Here is a 20802-nt window from a genome sequence, read left to right as displayed (position 1 = left end):
CCCTTCATAAATGCCACAAAAAATTTTCGGATCACTGCCAAAAGTCAATCGTTTCATATTTGTGTCATATTAAATCTTTCCTGTAAGTGTCATCACAACCCGTTAAAGGGAACACAAACCCAAAGAGCAATGTGGATCGAGTAAAAGCAGTAACATTAGTAGAAAACATCCGTGAAAGTTGACGAAAATCGGACAATGGATGCAAAAGTTATGCATTTTTAAAGTTATGGTATTGGAACCGCTGGATGAAGGGACTACTAAAGGTTATGACGTATGTGTGGACAACAATATAAAGAAAATATAAAAGGAATTCCACAAAAATTCACTTTTCTAGCAAAATGAAAGAGTACTTGACTAGCCGCTCTTAGAAAGCAGAAGGAATAAGTGCTACCCCTGACATATGTCAGTATCAAGTTGATGGAACATGCAATTTTCATGAAAAATGATTTTTTTAATTAAATTCCCTTTACATTTTCTTTATATTGTAGTCCACTCATACGTCATAACCTCTAGCAGTCTCCTTACCCAGCAGTTCCAACACCAAAACTTTAAAATTCATAACTTTTGCATCAATTTCCCAATTTTCCTCAAACTTTCACTGATGTGTTCTACTAATACTACTGATTTCACTCAATCCATATTGATCTTTGGGTTTACGTTCCATTTAACTACTTTCTTAGTTATTATGCACACAGACAAACGAACGGCAAAACAAACCAACTAACAAACAAACCAACGGTAACGAAAACATAACTTCCCCCCTTGGCGTAGGTAATAAATGCGATGTTGTTATAAGAGCTTGTTAAATGTTATATGTATGTATACTGTAAAAGTGGTTTCTTTCGCGTACAAAAACTTTCGCGGTTTCCATCGGTGCCGACTTTCTCGCGGTAATGATATAGCGTTGTAACAACCCACGAGTTCAAAAAAATCTCGCGTGGTGTTAAATTCGCGGTTAAACTTCAAAGCGCGAAAAGCACGAAAATAAAACCACCGTGTAAGAAACCACTACTACAGTAATCAGGTATCTCACTATCGAACAATATCCTATTAGTATTACCCAACGTGTACTCAGAGACTCCGAACTATTCTGTTTTCGACGGGAGATCTCCCGCCGAAAACCCATTTGTGCGCAATCTCCCGTTCTCCCGTTTGAGATTTGATTTCTCCCGCCCTGGCTCTGTGTCTCCCGGTGGAAAGGATTTCTTACTTATTTCTATCGTATGTTGAAAAAATAAGCCCTAGAATAATTAGATAGCACCAGAGAACATCTACAATCCTAGGAACTTCGCGCTTCGCACACATCAACTTGGAATCGCGCGTTTGCTAGGGGTTTCAGGCAGCAGAATCTCCAGATCAAAAGGTGCTTGGGGTTGGAGTCTCTGTGTACTTTGTCAATGGTGCGCGTACATAAACTCGAATACGCGGCCAGTGCCTAAAATTGCTAAACTGCGGCAAAGAAAACAAAACATAAACGTAATGTACTAAAAATTTACGTAATAACTGCTAAAATTTGGATGTTCGTTGTCCTGCGTTAATAAACATTGACCGAAAATACAAAGTACAAATGTCCACATACAAAAGGCGCACGTTCGGTAATTACAATACGATTTGCGTCGGTATCAAAGAGAAACAACTTTTGTGGAACAGTTATTTGAAATAATTTTCTTCTAGAATTTGGCTTACTTTTCAAGTATTTTCGGAACAATTAAATGTATAACGTCTCAATTATCTATAAGGATATTTTTGGCTAAACTATTGCATAATGTTGCCCGTTTGCACCAATAAAACAAAAAATGTTCGGTAATAGGAAACAACTCCGTAGCGTATACTTGTTTATCGTTTTGATTTAAATATAGGTCATGAAGAAGTGTGCCGTTTTCACAGCCGACAAGGACGTCGTTTCGGCGTACGTGAAACCAGAGGTGATGTCACACAACACCATTCGGGGCAGCCCGAAAAAAAGGAGAGTATCGGTTGCAGGGATAGTGAAACAGGTGAGCCTTTAAATTTCTATATGGTTTTGATCTACAGTGTCAGTAGATGCAACAAACATAGTTGTGTGTTTTGAATTTTCTTTTTGACAATAGGCCTATAACGGTACCAGTTGACAAATAACTTTGCATTACTTACTTTTTAAATGTGTTATATGTTTCTATTTTTGAAATAGTGTGACAGATCTGGAATTAATAAATGTAACACCAGATGGACAACTACATTAATGATACCTTTAAATACCAGTATTTACTCTCTATTAGATTTGGTATCGGTGAGGCAAGTTAAAATCCATCCACGAAATACAGTATGGTAGCCCATTACATATCGACCACCATCTTCAAAACCGATAACGTTAATTCGCACACTGAATTTTAACACACTCCTCTTCACGCAAAGCATATAAAATGAATTGGCTTTTGAATATAGATAAGAATGATGTAAGAAAACGGGATAATACACAACTCTTTAATAGTTTCTATCAAGGATAAAATATCGAATGATAACTTTCATCAAATCGTAATGACAGCACAATGTAATGCGCCTATCGAAGTTCCTAAAAGGCTTGATCATAATTAAACACGATTTACTGCGGGAAACTGAAACAAGGCCACGAAAGTTCGTCGGCGATAATTTTGCACTGAAACTTTGAATCGAAAAAAGAACAAAGGCATTTGATGGAGCTGGATATTTCCAATCACGTATAAGTCAAGTCTTTTACGTGTACTTCAGTGTTAGATATTCAATTCAAGCAAATAAACATTAGGTAGTCGAAACGTATTAGCCCAACTCTACTCCACATCCAGCGTGCGTTGCACAATTCTATGACCAAAAAGGGCGTCCTACGACCACAGGCTTAATCAAAAACAGTGTCATGCTAATAGTAATACGCCGCGAATATTTTTTCGTACATAACAACACTAGAGGACATGAAATATTGAGCTAAATTTTGGAATGCGTAAACGCATAGACTAAGCCAACTTATACACAATAAATGGACTGGCGCGGGGCTACGGTGCAATTATCTCCCCCAAAAGTCGTAAAAGCTTTTGAATTCCTAACGGCTATCGAAGCCGTGCTAGAAGTGAGGGGCTGAAAACCCCGAAATTTCAACCTCGCGTATTTCCTAAAACTGTTGGTCAAAAGACACGAAATTTTCACGGCACATCTAGAATGGCAATATAATGCTACATACATATTTCTGGCTAATTATGTTGCGTACTTTTTGAGATATCAGTACTTCCCTGTTCTAAAGGGCTGATGAAACAGGCTCCGATTACTTCCCGACACAAGTCTGCTTCAACATGAAAGATGTATATGCATATAATCCCCATGTTACTAGACTGTAGACTTCAGACTCATTCTCTGCGGAGTTTCGAGTTTGTGCAATGAAATATAATGTCGAAAACAAGACATATAAACTGGCGGTTTTGCAAGAAACGCTTGGAAACAGCAACTACGAAGCAAACGCGTCGAACATTACGAGCATGCGCAAAGCCTCGTGAGAGTGCGAGCGGTCATGTGCAGTGTATGCAAAACACAGGCATCGTGCGGGAAATTGCTGCAACGTGCGGGAAACTGAATCGTGCTTTTGGAGAAAAAACAAGTAAGTTTACAACCGAATTCACCCCTTTCGTCCCCATTTTATATGCTATTGAAAGAAATTTAGTGAGTGTAAAACAATAATTCTTGAATGTTATCCAAATCTTTGACCAAAAGAAGTCCTTTCTGTACATGCCTTGACTGAGTTGAATTGACTTCGTTCTCCTACTCGTAGTGCATGTGTTATCAGTTCGGGAAACTCACTTACAAGGGGGACCCCTCCTTATAAGTAACCCGTCCCCCTTATAAGTAACCCCGTCCCCCATATAAGTAACCCCCGGGGCACCCCTTATAAGTAGTCTCCACGCTTTTTTGCAATGCAACGCGAAAATGAAAGGACTGCCGCAATTCGCTTGACTATATCCGTAAAGCTTCACAAGTTTCCTAGTTACTCACGAAATTTGAGCAAAATCGGTTTGAGGCATCATATCTAAAATTAAGGATTTAAATGCGATGTCAAACGACCCATGCGAATGAAATGCCAGCGATTACTGGCGTGATTATCGCCAGGCGCGGCGGCGCGGCAATGCTTTGGAGTGCAGACGTGACGACTGAGTACGGAGACTTTCGTACTCAGTCGCCACGTCTGCACTCAAGCAATACCGCGCCGCCGCTCCTGGCGACACTCACGCCAGTAACCGCTCGCATTTCAGCATTCGCATGGGTCGTTTGACATCGCATTTAAATCCATGATTTTAGAGATGATGTCACAAACCAATTTTGCTCAAATTTCGTGAGTAACTAGGAAACTTGTGAAACTTTATGGATATAATCAAGCGAATTGCCGCAGTCCTTCCATTTTCGCGTTGCATTGCAGAAAAGCGTGGAGACCCCTTATAAGGGGTACCCCGGGGGTTACTTATAACGGGGACGGGGTTACATATAAGGGAGACGGGTTACTTATAAGGAGGGGCCCTCCTTGTGAGTGGGTTTCCCGAACAGTTATTGATTGTGACGCAACACTGCATTGCCCATTGTATTATAAGGTTTCCACGCTGGATGATGGTCATACTAATCAGGTACAGGCTGCCTTGCCCCTCACTCGATCAAGGATGGGTACGGAGTGCACTGATCAATACACTGAGTCGTGAATACAACGACGTGAATACAACGACGATATGTAGTGCCCGAGCGTTGTTAGACCCTACACACATAACCGTGCGTGGGACTGCCCTTAGCAGGCAGTGCGGTTTTCAGTTACGTGCAGCGCGGACGTTCAACGGTTTGCAAATCACATAGCTTTCGTCTTTATCCCGACACAACCGTTCGCGGTAAAATCATGAAAAGATATTTGGAACAGATCTAATATATACTTTGCTGTCCAATATCCTGAAGTTTCGTTTTTGTGCAAACACTAGAAATATGAAAAATAAGGCACTGTGTGCTGATAAAAAAAAACAACAAAAAGAAGTGCCTTGTTTTGGCTTAATTTTCACATATCAAATCAAGATTAATCCCAAAACGGTTATAATGACAGGTGAGATCATCTCTCTCCTTTATTTTGACGTTTAAATTACTTCATTTCGTGTTTTCTATAGCGAGATATCGCAGTTTTGCCGCGACCATTTTGTAGCGGTTTCGCGTAAATAAGTTGATTACCTACTTTATGTAAATTAGGCAGTACTGCAGTGAAGCTTTTCGCGAGATAATAGCACCGTAGCTCCGCGCCTGTAAACATAACCCAGCGAACAAATACAGACTAAACTTTCAGTCATAATACTAATAGCAGTGGCAAAAACAGGGAAAAGGGCGAGGAGAGGGGGGGGGGGGGGAGAGGAAGAACGCAACCAGCGCACGACCCCCACTTTATTTCTGATTAATATAAAAGAAATAAAAACAGAAAAATGAAATGAAACCCAAAAAGCACCAAAAAATCTACTTACACCCCCCTCCTATAGAACTCCTGTATCCGCCCCTGACTAGTACATGACTGTGTAAGTGCATGTGTGTGTGTTTGTATGTATGTGTTGTGTGTGTCTCTGTGTGTGCTTTTGTCTATGTGTGTGTGTGTGTTGTGTATGAACATACACAATGGGGTTCTAATAACAACATGCAGGAAAATACTAAAGGTTCAAAACCACTAAATATGTACAATTTAGTGAAATACTTGTCGCAATAGTTTTACCAAAGAAAAAATAAAGCAACGACCGATTGTCATAAGTTTCGGGTAATAGTTACCGTTAGTACATTGTTAACGAGAACTGCCGAGAATTTGAACATCCAGTTATAATTCTTTCGGAAGTTATGCATTCATAAAGATGGTAAACCCGCCAAAAACAGCATGTCGCAAATTAATAGTTTTGCCGATATGTTACTATTATGCAAATGAAAGCATGATCTTTTTTCATTAAAACTTGTTCTAAGGCAAATTAAGCCATTTGCCTACACGTTAGAATAAAAAGAAATATAATTGAAAACTGTTCAGTTGAATTATTTTACAAGTCAAATTTGTCGCAAAGGCCTGTGAAACATACGTTACCATGATTTCAAGTTTTCCTTTAAAACATTCCCTGGGGTTGAAACTGTGAATTATCCGTCCTAAAAACTTAGAAAATGTCTCGTCCAATGCTGTAAACAATAGTTGTGCCACCTGGTTATCTGCTGCAGAGAAAAAGCTTCAAGCACTAATATGTGTCAGACCGTATGGTTAAGAAATGAAACATACGTTACCACCGCTATGGAAAATTAAAAATGAAAATGTTACAAGGAAGATGCCAAACATAGGCATACGGTACCCCAATCTCTCCACTGAGTTTTCAATTTTGAGCCATTACTAATCGCTTGAAAAAGTCACATCGAAGGTCTGATGTAACTTACGTTACCGAAACATACGTTACCCCCGAAAAAATAATCTTAATTAGATTCACTAACATTGCAACCATTCGTCGATAACAAGTGCTATCTAGAGCCATCTTACTCCATAGTTGCATAGAAACAGTCCTTGCGACAAAATGGCGCATCACGTTGACGACTCACAGGGAATGGACTGCACGAGATCTTTTTAAGTATCTGAGCGAACGGTATATATATTTTCAAAGTCATGTTTAGCGTAATCACATTCAAATATTGGTACTTTTTTACTATAAGCAAGTACTTTGGTGTTTGTTTTATCGAGGAGAATAATAAGTTTACATCACACTCAGATATTTATACAACATTCAGGTACTTAAACATAGGGTCAATATTGTAACGTAGGTTTCACTTAAGGTAACGTAGGTTTCAATTTTACATCTGCATGTACACTGTCGTACTTTTCACCAAAGCTTTATCCTAAAAAAGACTAATATCCATAAATAAACAGATGAAAAACATATTTCAATTTTACGCTTGCACTAACCATTCTTTTTGGCGATAATCATTGTCAATGAGGCCCTGAATACCCTGGTAACGTAGGTTTCAATCACTCTATCAAAATCAATCCAATATGTATGTTAATGATATATGAATGATGAAAATAATGGTTTTCATTTTAATTATCATATCATTTACTTCAAAGTTATAGTGACTGTAGTCTACCAAATTCATTATGTGACACTTCATTCCTTGTAATTAGAGGTAACGTAGGTTACGTAATTATGTAAGAATGTCTTATTACTGATTTGCAGTATGGATTTTCTTATTTCTCTGTTAAGGGAATCTTATCATTACTCCTTCGGTTCCTAGAGGTCAAAATGGGGAAATAAAGAGCCAAGATTCAGGCCGATTACTGAAGAAGGAAAAAGGAAAAGATTGGAGAAGAAGCCTTCCGTACTCTCTTAAAAAAAATTGAGTGAAAATATTCACTCTTCATGGAGTGAATACAAAAAAAGAGTGAATTTAGAGTAAAATTGGAATGAATTTTGAGTGAAAAAAAAGTTCATTTTCACTCATTTTGGGGTGACCTCAGGGATCACTCGAAGATTTAGGAGTGGTCCCTGAGGTCACTCTAAAAAGAGTGAAAATGAACATTTTCACTCTAAATTCACTCTTTTTTTTTATTCACCCCATTAAGAGTGAATACTTTCACTCGATTTTTTTTTTAGAGAGTAAATCCGAGAAACAACGTGTAAAAAAGTATTACGTTCCTGTGGAAAATCTTAAGAGTTGGGAAAAACAAGAGCGCAGAAAAAAAAATGAAAGAGTTAAAAAGCACAGAGCGTTCGGCAAGAAAATAAAAGAAGACTTAAACCGATCTCAGCAAAGGTTGAATGAAGGTGATAATGTCGACTTGATTGACAAGGATTGACAAGGAAATTGATTCACAAATTTAAAAATTTGCTAATGATGTATACTTATGTATGCTTTACAATGAAAGGTACTGTATAAAAGTGTTGGCTTGTAGATATCAAATTGAAAGGATGAAATATATGTAAATTTCCTTGTTTATGCACCGAAAATCATCCATGAAAATTTCTACCAATCTAACTATTCCGAGATATTAATGAAAATATGAAGTTTAACCAAGAAAATAGAAGAAAGCGTCATAGTAACGCTCTTATACCAACTTTTATATAATTTCACTATAATACAACTCGCCACTTTTGCATTATTCTCTCCTACACTGGCTCTTACCCAGTATGCCTTTTATTGAAAGTTGCCTTTTGCAGAAAAATACTAGATTGTGAGTTTACAGTTGTCTTTTATAATGATGTCCACTGAAAACATTTTATAGGTCACCGAACTTTTATTCTATGTAATGGAAATAGAAGAACTGCAATTTGTTCTTCTGACATTTCTATGCCTTTTCCATTGCCTCTCCCCCCCCCCCCAAAAAAAAGGGGGGGTATCCAAATTATGAAAGGTGCGCCTTTTTGTGTTTATCATTGTTGTCTTTATAGACTAGTGTGTCATAGGTCAGTTATACTCTCAATCTAAAACTGTGAGAAAGCTGTCTATTCACGTGACCACTCTTACAAATTGTTCATAATTCTGTATTTTTGTGACTATTACCCAAACCATGCATTATTGTTGCTTAAAACTTGCAGATTTCTTAGCACATTATTGAATAATGTGCCAAGAAATCTGTACGTTTTAAGCAACAATAATGCATGGTTTGCTCATTAATGAAACTCGTGATAATCATGCATTATTAATCATAAAGCAGTGCTGGTGTTTGCATTTTAAACTTCATAGGCTCGATGTGATTTATTTCACATTTTTCACTCTTATGCCTGATATATCTTATTGATGTAAACTTTAATATGCTAAACAGTTAAGTGCTGACCAGTTTGTGCACTCACACATGTGCAATGTTGTTTAGCGATGCATCATTCCTTTTTAATGCACTTTCCAATGCATCTCCACTTTCGAGTGATTAATATTTCAATCTGGAAACATTTGAAACATACGTTACAATTGTTTATAGTACACACTGATACATTTTATGGGTTCTTGACAATGTCTTTTGTGACTCTTATATAAATGCATTCCTTTGGTTTTAAACAGGGCACTTCAACAGGTAATTTTGCAGTGAAACGGCATGATATTCAGACAAAATAAACTCTTGAAATCTAAATATTGTATTCCAATTTTCATTTTTGGCCAAATGTATATACTATAAGGACGATAAAATCAGACGACAATTAAATAAATCTGCTTCCAGAAGTACTGAAGGTCTTGCAACGCTGGTACTTTTGATATTTATTAGAACTCTTAAAATTTATCTTCTTTTTTAGTGTTTAATATATTCATGTAACATACGTGACTCATATGCGTAACAAACGTTACCAAGGTTTAAACAGTCACATTTTCATTTGTCATATGGTGACTGAGATTGTTTGAGAATATGTGCAGGACAAATCCATCTAAAATCATTTGGCAGTTTTCTGCAAGTTCTATGTGTACGAATAAAAAAACCACAGGAAACAATCTAACTTTACATAGTTAACAACCTCCATCATATCTATCAATATCTTAATTCACGGTTACAGCAACTCATCAAATGAATGGAAAATATAGCAGGCACATTGAAATAAGAATGGCCATATCTTCGAAACTATCCACCAATAGAAGGATAGTTAAATTGTCCATCCCTAAACAGAATGAATATGGTCAAAGAAAAATAAGCGCAGTAACGTAAGTTACAGTGGTGAAATTTTCATGTTCAACTTCAAATCTCACAACATAAAAAGTTTGCAATATTTGTTGCTCATTTTTGTTTAAGTTGAAATTCAGTGTATCCTCTAGCAATTTTTCGTTGTCAGAATGTTTTTGAGAAAACTTTATTTTTTCAAAATTTCAAAACCTGAATTGTACATTTTTAATGGTTTTGGCCCTAAACTTTCGCTTGCAATATAAAGCTCGATCACATTGCACACACACCACCCTGTACGTCCATACAATCACGCGGATACATCTAATAAACTGATCAGTTTGCCAGCAGGTAGACTCTACTGAACTTCGGTCTACTATACCTTGTGTACTTGTAATGATCTTATCGTTGTAATATGAAAATGAAGTCAAAATGCTGGACCTCAACTCACCATAAAAAATTTACATTTTATTCGACTCCTCCGACACCATTCCGGGGTATAAGAGTACAACATATTGACATAGACAAAATATCCTTGTAACAATATCAAACAATACTCTCTAAAAAAAAATCGAGTGAAAACATCCACTCTTAAAAGAATGAATACAAAAATGAGTGGAATTAAAGTAAAATTAGAGTGAATTTTGAAAAAGAAATGTTCAATTTCACTCATTTGAAAGTGACCTCAGAGAACACTCGAAAATTTTAGAGTGATTCCTCAAACACGTGTACATCGTGCTCTTTGCTCGCTGCACTGTCTGCTCTCCTGTAGTGCAACGCAGTTATCACCGAGCGAGTAGCTGCCATCAAGATTACTCCAAGAAGAATACTAGTGGCAAAATGCTAAAAATTACATTTCTACTGGACTTCAGCGCAACCACACTAAAATGCAAGTATTAACGTTACTGAACAACAATGGTGAGTTAACGCATTTTTGGAAGTCATTTGAAAAACAGATGCGGATAATTGTGTATATGCACACCACTACCAAAACCAACCAAATGCTGTAAAAACGTTATGCGAATCGCAACATACCTACTGGGCTACGTACAGCGACTAGGCTGCGCACTCCTATCCTTTGATAACCCTCCTTAATTTGTCAATGAAAACACATTGTAGTTATCAGTATCAGAAATGTCAAAGTTAACCATATCCAAACGTTTCATGAAATTTAATATTCAATTACATCATTCAAAGAAAAATAACAAATTTTGGCTCCAAACTGGACCTTAAAGGACAAGTTCACCTTCATAAACATGTGGGTTAATGACTGCAGCAATATTACTAGGCCTAAAACACATCAATAAGAGTTTGAGCATATCAAACAATCTGTTCAAAAGTTACAAATTTTTGAAGTTTCTGCTCAATCACAACTGGATGAAAAGACTACAATAGCTTGTGATGTGACATAAGTACAATGATATAAGAAAGAATAAAGAAAACACAACATAAATACATTTCCCTCGCATAACATAAAAACACTCTACTCCTCTCTTCCAGAAGTCAAAAGGAATAATAATACACCTAACATACGTCAGTAGCAACTCAGACAAATTTGCATTATATTCAAAAAGTAAAGTTTTGTGAAATTCTATCTTTATTATCCTTATATGGTTGTACGTATGTGACAACATACACTGTAACAGTCTTCTCTTCCACCAGTGACTGTCCAAATATCTAAAATATTTATAACTTTTGAACAGGCAACTCAATTTCCCTCAAACTTTCACTGATGTGTTTTACTACATTGTAATATTGCTGCATTCTCTCAATCCATATCTATGAAAAAGAACTTGTCCTTCAACTCAGATAGCTTCACGTAAGGAATAATAGGAACAAACACAAAGCAAGATCGTCACCTTTTGTCTGAATGCGACTATGCGACATGACATTGATAGCAGCCAAAGCAGTTAGCAGTGTTAACAGTGTATGAGAAAAAAAGAAGACTTTTACATAATACAATTTTATAATATTTATGTAGGCAACCCACAATAACTATTCCCTTTTCGACTTTTGATACTTGGGGTTTGACGCAAAATTAATTCAGATTTGCCTCCATATGTTTATATATTTCTTGAAAAAAATAAATGTGACAGATAGCAAAGATAACATCGAGTTCACGCAATGGGCAAAACTTTGTTATATCATACTAAACGTCTATTTAAACAGTAAAACAGGCATAAAAGACAAGACATTTGAAATACCAGAAAACTGAACAGTAATCTAAAAAAAAAAAAATTAGCAATGAAACCAAACCCAGAACAGTTCCATAGTACAATCTACATCAGATTTGAAATAGAAAAAGGTCTCTACCTTTCAGATATACTTCATTTATTAAATGAAAATGGATTTCAGTTATAGTCTGTATGAAATAAGCATGTCTATCCATCCCGTTACGTACCTTCATCTGTTAGTTTTTTGTTCCCAGTGAGCAGAACAAGGTTTTGGTGATTAAATACTTTCAATACAGGATAAGTTGAAATGTTTAGACCAAAAGTAACATATCCGAAAGCAAAATACATATAATTGTCAATCAAACTTAAGTGCTGCTTTGTCTGCCCATTATTTGAAAGAATGTAACAGATTTTGAAGGAGACTCATTTTTTTGAAAAATAAGCCATAACAGTGAAGTTGCTTGGATACATGAAACATGCCAAACCAGCATCTACATAATCAGAAAACACCCACACTCTAAAGAAGTCCCACAAGTTCCTGTTGTGACAAGACAGTCAGTAGCAAAAAACTTGTCTGTTCACTTGTTACATACCTTTACCAGTGTTTGTATCTTCATTCAATATAAAATATAATAAAAAATACAGAAAAATAAGTCATCAAGGTTAATGGCCTCAGAAAAACATCATAAAATAACAATGTTGAAACACTTTCCTTTCTGGAATATTCAAAAATATGGGTAAATAATTCCTTCGTGTCTGGACACACAACCTGTACAGTAAACACATCTGTCTGTCTATGTTCGTACAAATAGTGGTGACACCTTTTTAATAATAGAATTAAACATGATCTGGATACTTTCATTTCATGTCAAACACTTTATACTAGCAGAATAAAGGACACAGATGGTTTTAATAAGAAAGTATGAATGATTCCACATATGAAGGTACCAACATGGACAAAAGTCTGTCCATGTTCGTATCTTCAATATCAGATTCCCCTCATGATTATTATCCATCAGGTGATGATCTTATTTTATTAGCAGAACAGAGCTTACAGTTGTCCCTTGTTAAAATTTTGTAACATTACACAGTTGATGGTAAAAGCATGGACAAACGCCTGTGCATGTATGCACCTTCAATGACACAAGTCCTTAATCACATGGATAACATTGTGTTGTAACTTTAAACAATTGTATATCATTGTAAGACATTTACTTTAAGTAATTCATACACAATATAAAAAATAACAAAAGTTGTTATGAAAAACCCCTGCTTTCCACATTGGCTTAACAGAAATATTATAATAAACATGTAAAAAATGGTATAATTAATCAAAATTAACATATCACAAAATTTCATAAAATAATGTACGTATCACAGAAATGATCAACTTTGTTTCCATTGTGCATGGTACCTGAAAATATTAACTACAGCTTACATCAAATTATGAATAAAATATATTGCTGAAAAGGACCAATGTCTGTCCATGTTAGAAACCTCCACTTTTGTGAACAAATAATCCAAGGTCCAGTAGAAACAAAACATGGTCCTAACTTATCTTTCAAGTTTTTAATTATGGCAGAACACATATCCCACTACATCAGAATAATAAAATGGCATTTAATCAACAAAACTTCATTTGCAGTCTGAATGTCCCGCCTATGTGCCCCACATATTGTGAAACTGTCCATGTACCAATTTCTTGGGAAAGTGTTAACAAACGTAATGCATGATTCAAGAGATTTTTGTAATAACACTCTTTTGTATATGGACATCAATACTATGATGTTATTCAGGATGGTACTTTCAACTGTACAAATACAGTTAAACATTATTATGCTCCACGGTATTAGTCACTGTTATTAACTTCCACTATATTTGAATACTTTATTTCTAGGTAACTACAAGCAGCAGAGGCTTCAAATGCATAAAACTGGCCGAAGAAGGTGATGAGGTGGGGCGTAGCCTGACAGTGAACCTCTGGAATGTGGATTGTGAAGGTGTTGGAATCCACGACAATGTGAAAGTCCATGCAGTGGAGGTGCTGGGGGATGGTGTTCTAACATCATCCCCATCCACTACAATTTCTGTAAGAATATATATTGTTACAGTTGTTAAAAAATAGTTTCTGTTAAACAAATTGGTGTTTCAATCTGGTATTAAATACAGACCACACCTTTTGCAAGCATACCTAATATAGACAACACCGAGACATTTCCAGGAAAATAAAAAGGAATTGAGAAAGAAAAAACATAATGCACAGTATTTAACCCTAACTAGGACAAGCTATTAAGGAAGTTTATAAAGGGGGAGGGGGGTGGGGCTCCCAGGCCCCCTCCAAACCTCGACCGTTGACCGCGCGATTGTGACAAAAATGGGCACACACATTGCCCATGATGTAATTTCAAATACCATGAAGTTATTATTTCACAAAAATCATCATTTATGCTAAATTATGCTAATGTATGCATGATAATGCATAAAACCACACTATTTGGTATAAATCACAAAATAAAGCTCAAAACAGGCACATATTTTGTGAAAATATTCTTTTCAGTGTCCTTAGCAAATGTAATGAAATAAAAATTGTGATAACACAAAAAATTGTTACGTATTTTATTGCTTTTGACAATTTCTCATGTATTTCTTTGTTTTTTCGACTTTATGGTTTTCATTATTTTTTCGATGATATTTGTTTGCGACATCGCTCCAAACTAGAAAATATGTTATTCATTGATTTACATCAATAAAACACCAAAATAATCATGCCTTTATGAAATCTGTCTGTAATTCAATTTGCATTGAAATTGTATAAAGGTAACGTTTTTGAGCAACATTTTGTCTGACATGCATCTACATATCTATGCGTAACTTCGGAACCGCGCCTCCAGGCGACCCAAATTTAGTGTCAAAAGATGGGAAAACTCGAAAAAACAAAGTCATGAAACCTCACGGCGATAGCTTTTTACGATCGCAAAACGTCGACGGGGAAGGGAAGTAGGGGGAGAGGGGCCTCCATGAATACCACCCCACCCCGGCCTAACTAGAGTTAAACAGCATCAGTTTTCAATGACAAACAATGAAAAACAAAAGTTCAAAAAAAGTATGATTCTTTATTTATATTGTTTGCATAATTTTATTGTGCTTTAATGAAACTATACCAAAACACAGATTATAGGACAAGTTCACCTTCATAAACATAAGGTTTGAGAAAATGCAACAATATTAGTAGAACACATCAGTGAAAGTTTAAGGAAAATTGGACAACCGATGCAAAAGTTATAAATTTTTTAAATTTTGGTGTTGAAACCGCTGGATTAGAATATTACTACAGCTTGTGGGTCATAAGCGTACAACAGTATAAAGAAAATGTTAAAAAAATACAACGTATTTTCACTTATTTCGCATAATAAAAGAGCACTTGACTTGCCTCTTTCAAAACGCAGGTGGAATACTATTACCCATAACATGTGTCGGTAACGACTCAAGGGTATGTGTGCTTCTATCAAAAAATGGAATTTTGTGGAAATCTCTTTATATTTTCCTTATAGTGTTGTACACATGTGACATCTAACTTATTCATACACTGCAGTAGTCTTCTCATCCAGCGAGTATGGGACAAAAAGTTCAAAAATAAATAACTCTTGAACGGATTGTCTGATTTCCCTCAAACTTCCAATGATGTGTTCTACTAATATTGCTACACTCTCTCAATCCCTATGTTTATGAAGGTGAACTTGTCCGTTAAGTCATTTTTGTTCCTATAACTTTGTCTGTGAAAGTGTTGAAATAGACATAGGCATTTCGAATTGATTGATGACAGGCACTAGAGAGGCAAGCTATAACGCTAGTGATACATGTCTGTATGTTAACAACTTTTCATCAATATATTAAAGGTATAACTTTTTGAATAATACTAATTGTAAATATACACGTATTTGTGATTTCTTTATATATAGAGTGACAACACTGCCAGCAAGGACGGGGAAGTAGAGGCAATATCAGACAAGGATGATGGGTTAGTATGGACACGTTCTACGTCAAATGTGTTGTTATCATTGCCATTACATGTACATCTTTTGTATTATGTTGTGTTAACAATAATTCTAGTGAAAAAAATTACTTTTCTCTATATATTCAACTACATCTGTGAAATATAGAATAAATACTACTAAATAAAAGGACTAATTTTGGAATTCCCCTTTATGATCAATTACTTCCATTTAGAAATGTTAAATCAATTGGTTACATGAATAAAGACATGACCAAATATTGACTTTATGTGTTATAATTTTATGATATTTTTTTGTTTATATCATAGTCCTACCCTGTAGAACATGTCTGTTGCTCTGCAGTGAAACACAACACTAATTGATTGAAATATCAACTCGTTTAGTAAACCAAAAAATTAAATTTTAAAGCATAGTATAATACATGGTTACATAAATGGCCTTTTTAGAAAACTCATAAAACAGGTTAAAATATCGCATACTATGAATCAATAAAACTCGTAACCCTTGATATATAAAAGTGATAACGCTATATAGTTTCACAGTCTTCCACTTTATAAATACTAAAGGTTTTGAAATTTCTGAAATAGATTTTTTTTTAAAAGGCATGAAATATGTTGTTCCTGATAGTATTTGAAAATAAAATAAATCTAATTTTCCATTCTCTATTTATCAAATTCTCTTTTCCTACACTAAAGGAAATTCCCCCATGCCTAAGATTTATGCCAATGTCATATGTTGTAAACAAAAGGTACTTGGATTGATGCCTGTGCTATGTGTTGGGATTTAAGATAGCCTTGGTATCTTAATGGTAATTTCGTAATTGTACACTGGTAAAACCTCCTTTAAAACATAAACAGAGTGGGTTCAGAGGAATTCGAATAAAAATCAATACTATATACATGTATAACTTATTGATGGTATGTACAGTTGAAACTCTCATATCCAAACACGACAAAACAGAGCACATCCTGAAAAGGGATTTGGCCAAATGCAGGAAATTCAATGCTTTATACATGAACATAACATACAAATGTACTGATATAGCCCATTGTATTACCACATGTATTAATGTGTATACTGTAACCTTTTCATTGTTACATTTGATGGTATGGTGTTTGGGAATGTGAAATGTCCAAAGGAAAACAATTCGGAACAAAATATGATGTAATGTATGTTAAACATGTTGAAAGTAATATGTGATCCATGTCGGTTTGGATAAAAGTTGTCAAGGATTTAACACTATAATCCGCCATATAATAAAAAATGCGGATAAAGGGTGGCCAGATAAGAAAAGTTAAACTGTAGTATTTGTGCCCTATACTGTAACTTTTTAGTATGATATCATGGTAAACATTACAAGGAAGTCTCACAAGGCATAATATCCATTTGCAAAATATGCACCACTACCAGAAAAAAGGTAGAATACACATCATTTGTGATAATGTTAAAAAAATACTGCCCTGATGAAAAATTTGTCATAAAATCTGTGAAATGGTATTACCTTAATGGTCTTATGTTTCCTATTGTGTGTGTAAAATTGCACTTGCAGGTTTGTCAAACTGTGGCTCCAAGACGGAACCATCATCAAAGTAGGAGACAACTTTACGCAGACACTTGAGCAAATGGAGTTGCCATGCAGCATCACGTACTCCTGTACCGTCACAAAAGAAGTGACAGACCTAAAGCTAAAGTAGAAGTTCAACAAGATACATTATCCTAATATATGTTTTGATACATATACTTAACTCTCTTTATGTGTCCGTCTCAATCTTTTGTCTCACTACGTTCTCAAGTCATTCATCCCTCTCTCCGTCCCTTCATCCACCCCGTTTTGTTTTTGTCAAACATAAAGCCATGTAGTGATTTTACATCAAACTTGTATGGCGATATATCCTGGGGAGGGGGAAGGTAGGGGATAATACTCTGTTTTGATCTGAGGTCACAACGTCAGTAGTCAATTCCACAGGTTATTCTGTAAAAACAAAAGTTAAAAATACATATTTCTCTTCATATCTCACAAATAGTTCAAGGGATTCCCATAGAACTTAGTATATACCCTAATCCAATGGGCAGTGATTTTCAAAGGAAGTTGGAAAACATAATTCAAAGGTCGCCAGTGAAAGTCAATGTCACACTGAAAATATCACTACTTTCCCTATATTTATGCAATACCAAACGTATTTTTCCTTCAAACTTGATGTATGCAAATACTACCCAATATATATTCTGTGCGATGTCTCTTGACAAAATGTCACAGTTCCCGTGAAATGTTAAATTGCACTTTCACCTTCATATCTCATGTTCTCTACCATATCTCGCAAATAGTTCAAGGTATCATGAAACGTACATATCCATGTATATTTAACCAAACAGTGATTCCCTTTGGAACTGTGAAGTTAATCGTCAAAGGCCAAGTCAAAATAATCATATTTCCACATTTGAAACTGAAATGTTAATCCACCTCAATACCTTAAAAACTACTAAATGCATAAACATATATAAAAAAGTCAAAGTCAAGTAAAAATCATCAATTCCCAAAATACCTGAATTCTGACTTTCCAATTATTCATCCAATTGAACCTAGTTCTAGGAATGTGAACATTAGCACATTTGTGTCAAACCTCTCAATCTAATATTATGCCAAATGTGTGAAACTGTCATCACACATTGTCAACACATTTGGTAGGCCTTAATGTTATGTTATACAGTGCATTCCAAATACTACTCATAACCTTCAAAATACATATTCATTACTTAACAATAAATATAAAGTACTGCAAATGTCCCTTGGACAGTGACCAAACACCATAAGTTCAAAGGACACAGACATGTTAACAAGCTGTTAGTATGCAACATTAAGATAGTGTGGCATGTTTTGATTATGGCATAAAATTTCGGATTTGTACAACATTTGTGACCAAACTTGGATGATAAATATTCCTTTAAAATAATATGTCACCATAAAAATAAAAGTCACAGACAGATATCAATAAATATATAGGGCGAAATGCTAGGTTTTATGACATGTTTTCAATATATGTCATAAATTTTAGTCCCTATATCAATTTGTAACCAAACATGGATAAAAAAGCCCCATTAGATTCAAACCATGTCAACTCATCAAGTGCTTGTCACCCAATGCCCTACAATGTTCTTAAATATCGCAAAAAATGTTCCACAAAATGTCTGACAAAAAAATCCCCAAATATTTTGCCCCAAGGTCAATTGATTGCTAAGATACAGCCTCACAAAATAACCGATGCGTATTCCAAAAACTTAATTAAAAAAAAATTAGGCATTTCTCCTTGCCTGTGGTAACATGGATATGTATGCAAAAGTGTACATTACCTAGAAATTGAATAAAACTCTATAGTCTTTACAAGAAACCAACTGTAACGCAAAATTGACTTTGCCTTATCATGCAAAAGGTAACTGTGGTGTTAAATTTTAATACCTGGCATATTATTGCACATTTCAGGCTAATATTTTCCACGTTTCACCACCTTAGGTTCTAGAATATAAAACTGTAAAAGGCTTTGAATTTCTAAATAATTTCCAAAACAACAGCGGATTTGTGCCCACCATTACTACGGAAAGCACCCTCAAAGTTGACCAAACAAAACAATGTGCCAAATACAAGGCCACAAACCATCCTCCATCCCAACCAGGAATGACATCAACTTTGGTGTACTGATAAACATTTAATTATACTATCTTGGGTAACCAGGTATAATGTTTAAAATTCCTGTATAAAAAGTGGTATGGATATGTTGTCTTGCCTCTTAACTCTGATAAAACGCCAAAAATTCCTCTTATGCATGTCATCATAATTTGTAAGTATATGTCAATGTAAAACCAAAGTGCAGTCGGTATCTTCTTTCCAACGTATTTGTTGGTAAAACACATTTTGGCTAATACCTTCTACTTACTTTTACATTTTGTCTTTTCTTTTGTTTCTTTGTATAAGATATGTAGAAAAATAATATATTTACTTTGAACATTGTTCTATGCAGTATACAATGTGTTACAAAATCATTTCCCAATTTTCCATTGTTAATACATGTAAATCCAAAAAACTATAACAAATGCTACTCAATTTTATACGACAAAAGCTAAATAGTGTACAACTTGTTTGTTAAGTCTGATAACAAAAGTAAAAGTTCATAAATTCATAACTCAACATTAAAATTCAAATTAGGTATTAAACTTTAGTGTTTTTAAAAACATATGTATTGGTTACGAAATGTCAATGGAACTGGTATCTGCTGTTTTGAAATCGGTTCTAACAGTAAAGAATGGGTAAAGCCACAACTAAATGGTTGTTGAAATAACGTGAAAGTGATAAACTCTTAGACCCATGCATCATAGTAATGCTCTGAATAGGTCAAACGGCACTCAAAAACAATATCAAATGAACAAATACATCTTTGCATTGACATCCCTCAACATATAAAGACAAAAATACAAAATTTGATACTCAAATTGAAATTTAATGTTGAGATATTGATTTATGATTAGAAGTTCTGAAATTTAACAATAAATACAAACAATTTTATATAATGCAACTTTCTATTAAAAAAATTTGACAACATATGTTACAGACTTCGGTAATTATTAACAACAAAACTGGGAAATGTATTTTGTACAGATATTAGTTTGTGAAAGACAAAGTGAACACATTGCAAAACAATTTGTCAATAATATTGTTGTAAAGGAAACATTTGAATAAAAGTTCATAATAGTTTTTGCTACTTTGTATCAATAGACATGTATACAGACAATTAAAGTTCAAGGCTACAAACTTAAGGCTTGTTATCATATTACAGCAAAGACTTAAAAATGTCATATTTCGGAATAAGTTTTTTTATACAATGCTGTTAACTGTAATTCCAGCAGAAAAAAACAAAGTTCTGTTGTCCATATATTGCATGTTTTGTTGAACAAAAGTTTACATTTCCTGCAAAAATTGTTAATACATTTCCAAAAGAAAAGTGTTTGTTTAATTAAA

The 20802-nt window shown here is 34.9% G+C and overlaps 1 long non-coding RNA gene across 1 annotated transcript; it reads left to right on the top strand.

Moving 5' to 3' along the window:
- Positions 1 to 3542: 3542 nt before the first annotated feature.
- Positions 3543 to 19700, top strand: LOC139721170 (uncharacterized). The gene is made up of 4 exons (XR_011710212.1): positions 3543 to 3601; positions 13679 to 13870; positions 15741 to 15799; positions 17344 to 19700. It is a non-coding gene; the product is annotated as an uncharacterized lncRNA (long non-coding RNA).
- The last annotated feature ends 1102 nt before the right edge of the window (positions 19701 to 20802 follow it).

Source organism: Diadema antillarum, unplaced genomic scaffold (genome assembly GCF_040938485.1).
Source record: "Diadema antillarum isolate AM-2024a unplaced genomic scaffold, OU_Dant_1.0 scf00000139, whole genome shotgun sequence".
NCBI lineage: Eukaryota > Metazoa > Echinodermata > Echinoidea > Diadematoida > Diadematidae > Diadema > Diadema antillarum.
The sequence above is the reverse complement of the archived record's forward strand: the minus strand, read 5'-3'. Positions and strand labels throughout refer to the sequence as shown.